General features: G+C 34.1%; 2 non-coding genes across 2 annotated transcripts; both read right to left on the bottom strand.

The window, feature by feature from the left end:
* Window positions 1-592: 592 nt before the first annotated feature.
* Window positions 593-788, bottom strand: LOC133315745 (U2 spliceosomal RNA). Its single transcript, XR_009752128.1, has one exon. It is a non-coding gene; the product is annotated as a U2 spliceosomal RNA (small nuclear RNA).
* A 1,726-nt stretch (window positions 789-2,514) lies between these two features.
* On the bottom strand, window positions 2,515-2,617 carry LOC133315752 (U6 spliceosomal RNA). The gene has a single exon (XR_009752129.1). It is a non-coding gene; the product is annotated as a U6 spliceosomal RNA (small nuclear RNA).
* Window positions 2,618-4,859: the final 2,242 nt, after the last annotated feature.

Below are 4,859 nucleotides of genomic sequence, written 5' to 3'. Positions count from 1 at the left end.
GCATAAACAACATTATTTGGTACGTAGTGCTTGTCCTTTAATTATCCAAATCTTCCTACTTTGTGCTAGACCCATTTTTAAGGAATTGGTTTAATTCTTGTTCAATAAATACATCGTGTAGACGTGAGTTCTATGTAAGACGATTCCCTTAATTATAGTGAAGAACAAAAACGAAGTCTACAAGGTAGTGCATGACATTTAATATTTCATACTGTACAGGATATCAAAGTCTCAAATATTCGGTAAAATCCCTTATCAGAGGCCTAGAATGAAGTTTTCCACTGGAATTTGCTCGAAGAAATTTAGGTTTGAATCTGATGGTCCAAAAATTTGCTCGACTAAATCAGATTCATTCTCATTTTCCCATAATTTCTAGATTTAAACTAGTCGCCCACCCCGTAAGAAGCTCTGTAATTACTTAGAGTTATATTCTCCAAAAAAATTTAATTTCGTGATTAATCAATAAAAAGGGTAACGGACTATCAGCAACATAAACAAATTTTATCATTTAAATTGGCATATAAAACAAATTTTTAGTCAAAAAGTAGAGATACCAGCAATATTAAGTTCACAAAGATTGGAATCAGGTTTAGTGGGGTGCGCCAGGCCCATGCTATAGTGCAACACATGGGCGACGCTTGAGAGGCCCAGCAGCAAGCTACTGTAACGGACTCTCCCCCTCAAGAAATAAATTTAATATCATGTGGACCAATGGTCCACGTATCAGATATTAAACTGATAAGAACAGATACTACACTTGATCTTAGCCAAAAGGCCGAGAAAGGTATGCTTTGAAGAGTGGCTCGCAGTGGATTTTATAACCAATTACATGCTCTCCTACCTTCTAGACTGGCCGAGCTGGGACACTTACGCATCCAAAACGTTAAAAGAAAAGTACATACAGCTATGTAGCCAATGCTATATAATGTTTGCATAATAGAGCTTATGAACTTCCAATCATCAATAGCAAATAAAGATTGAAAAACATTCATGTCTCAAAAAGTGGAAAGCATAGACGTCAAGAATGCACCGCAAAAGTGTTCTGTTGGACACCAGACAGCATGGTTTGCAATCTAGTTAGTTTCATATTCTGCAAAGGCAAAACCTTTTTGATTTCTTTGATTCCTTCTATCTGGGAAGGTGCAAGTCTAACACTCGTCCTGCTTGAATTAATATGTCATACCACACCCTGAATGTACCCCTCTCTTATCTTGATTGCCTGAGTCAAATAGAAGTAACCAAATCAGCACCCAAATGTATATGCCCATATTATATATACTGAGTACTGAAAGGTGATCCAAAAGCTTTAACTTAAAAAGTGGTATTTGTTCAACTAACAAATGCTTCAATCAGCCATACGTACTACGATTAATATTCTATTATAGAAACCCCAGAAAAATATTCGACGATAAATGCATGCTTGGATAGAAAAATTACAAAAGCATGGCTTAAGTATGTTGAGTCCCTCATGTTGTAAACCTCACTTCATCTAAACATCATTAAGAAGCATATTTATCAAAGAATCATTTCCATGAATAAAATCTTTCACTCAAGTAAACACAGCGTAGAGAGAAAGGGGGATCTGATACATTGGACACTTTCAGAATATCTCTATTAATGTGAACGAAATTATCCCTTATTGAATGAAAGATAATATTAAAAAAGTAAAAAAATTATAAAAGGGCATTTGACCAAGCAAAATTTCTATTCAACATCAATACATACAACGAACACACAGCACAAGGAGTGAAAATACACTTGCTTAATGATCTCTACCCGCAAAATATAAAGAGAAATTTCAGTTCTCTCTTTAAAAGGCTAACTTTTCTCATCCTATACTAGTTTCCCTCTTTCATCACTAATAAAAATTTTATTTGCATGTGAGAAATCTTGTAATGCAGTAACATAAGATACATAGCCTAGATCCAATACATAATCAAGAGGCATGAGATATGACTTTGCATAAGCAGCAAAGCATTCTGAAGCAGTTGGATGTGATAAAATTGCATAAGAAATTGCCAGCCATATCTCAGACAGTTAGGACAAAATCGATGACCAGGAATTCTTGAATCAAATAAGATTTCCCAAACTTCATATTCTTACAGAATCGGGGTCAATAAATCAGTGCAATGGAACAAATGTCTTCTCATCTAATTTATGCCGAACAGGTCATGTAAAAGTAGACAGTCATCTCGTCAACCTGAAGAACAAGAACAACTGCTCAACAATTGAATAGAGTAATTACAAAGACAATAAACATAAGAACTAACTACAATATCTCACTCACCAACCAAAAAATAAAAAACAAAACACTGACCATCAAATGTAAAAAACCTTGATGCTAACATTTCGCGTACCATAGACATTTTTCATTTTATTCAGAATAAGGAAGAGAACTTCTTAAACAAACTAAAGAGAGAAGCCATACTCGTTGAAATATACCACCCAGTATCAAATAAGGTAGGCAAGGAAACCAGATTAAACAGAGAAACCCGAGAAGGAAATGCGGAAAAAAAAAATTTGGACCATTTCTCGATTTGTGCGTGTCATCCTTGCGCAGGGGCCATGCTAATCTTCTCTGTATCGTTCCAATTTTATCGGATGTCCCCGAAGGGACAAGCAGAGACATTACTTTCTCGTATATAAACCCTATTGAGTTTTATAATATACTCGATGTGGGACTCGAACGACAGTAAACAACACACTGCAATTTATACAAATGAAGCATGACACACAATCCTGCTCGGCCTTCACCGGAGGCATACAAGATGCGTCTCAGTCAGATGAAGAAAAGACCAAGTACCTTCATTCCTTCGTCAAAGCAAACTCTCTGATAGATACTGATATTATAATGTATTTTATTATTATTATCTTTTGGCTAATTTGTTTTAAAATTATGTTTTGGCACAAAAGAATGAGTGGTGTAAATAACAGAACTAGCCACCTTTATTACTATTCGTAGCCTTGTAAAACTTTTGATTACTTTCCTCTCTAGCCTTGCTTTGACTTAACATCTCAGTTGTATTTTTATTTACTTATTATTATTTATATTTGTTTTATACAATTATCTCGATTTTTTAAGTTTTTATTTCTAAGGGTGAAAAGAAACTTTTGAAATTTGAAAAAAAAAAATTTTAATAAATATTATCATGACATTTGAGATCCCAGAGACGATCAAACGAGATCTTAACATGGATCATGAAAGAAAGAACAGTGAAGATGATCCCAGCATTCAATAAAGCACTCTGAACGATGATCATACAACCAATGAAAATGACGGCAGAAAAATGATGGCAGGAGCCACCAATACACAAGTGTCCCATCGACTTTATAGGAATAAATTTTTGTTGTTATTGTTGCACCAAGATTCAGTGCATCCTATCAAAAAGAGCATTACATATTATAGGAGAGAAAAAAATTTGGCAAAAAAAAAAAATTTAGCTGATATATAATATTTCTATTGATAAAATGTATTGAATCTTTACTGCAGTAACATCAAAGATTTATTCACTTTTTAAAACTGTGCCATTGACATGACCTTTTTACTACGGAGGGAATTAACCAAGCTCTTGAAATTATCTTCTCGGGACTCTAATTTTATGGTTTTATTATGGGCAATGTTTTTCTCATGTTAATGTTATTGGAGAGGAGAAAATTTTTCTACACACTCAAATTCATGGTGGGGCCCACACATAAAAAATAAAGAAAACAAAAAAAATTATTGCACACAAAACGAACTCTCACTAACATGAAAAGAGAGCTCACCTACAACATAAAAAAAAAATTCCCTTTTATTATAGTGTTTAGGATCTCTCTGAAATTGTTGCATTGTTGATCATAGATGATCATCCTATGCAATTAATTACTATCCTCCTTGAGAACTAAAAAACTAGAGCCTGGGGCAAAGACTCAATAGCCTTGTTGAGAATTAGGAGAAAACCTTTTCCATATTAAGCGGGAAATTTTTTTAGGACTTAATGAAAAATATAAAATTAAAATTAAAATGAAAAAAAAAATCTATTTAATAAAAGAGAATACTGACTTAGGTATTATGGAAGGAATTTCCGAAATCAGACACCCCATTCTTGTAAGACCCTATGTGATATCCTTCTCGTTGCCAGTCAAGTAGTTCACAAAAGAATAGAGTATTAAAGGAGAAAGCATTACGGCAAAAAATTTATTTATTGCATTTTAATTAAATAATTACGCATTTATGACAGTTTTGTAAAAAAATACAAATTTACTGCACAATGTGACGTCACTTTTGGGCATCACATGTGACGTCCCATAGGGTGAGACGCCCCAATGGGGCGTCACATGTGACACCCAAAAGTGCCGTCACATTGTGCATCCTATATAATCCCTCACCCTCTATTCACTCTTCACACATTTTCTCTCACTCTTCATATCTTTTCTCTACGAAAATTCCTAACATCATACATACTTATCTTTAATTTAGTATTTGAATTTTATTTCTTATTCTATTTAAGAATGAGTTCATGTCCTGAGTCTATTCGTGTTGTGTTATATTACAATGGTAGGAAGGTAGAAGGTCGACAAGGTGTTATGTTTGAAGGTGAAAAAATGCTGACATGTATCCAACGCAACGCAACCATTGGTGATCTTACGAAGGACGTCCCATCTGTAAGGCCCAGGTATGATGTACATGCTGAGATCGGTAGGCTCTACATCCGAAGCAGAACCCGAAGAAGATGATGAATCAGTCATTACCCAAAACTATATCATATAAAACAACATTGAAATTAATCACATGTAATATGCCCCATTTTATTTACAAATTAATTAAGCAATGCTATAATTTATTATCACAAAAATTAAGCATACAGTCATTTATTTAA

Source organism: Gastrolobium bilobum, unplaced genomic scaffold (genome assembly GCF_033153095.1).
Source record: "Gastrolobium bilobum isolate Gb01-03AN ecotype WA unplaced genomic scaffold, APGP_CSIRO_Gbil_v1 utg125373, whole genome shotgun sequence".
NCBI classification, from domain to species: domain Eukaryota; kingdom Viridiplantae; phylum Streptophyta; class Magnoliopsida; order Fabales; family Fabaceae; genus Gastrolobium; species Gastrolobium bilobum.
The sequence above is the reverse complement of the archived record's forward strand: the minus strand, read 5'-3'. Positions and strand labels throughout refer to the sequence as shown.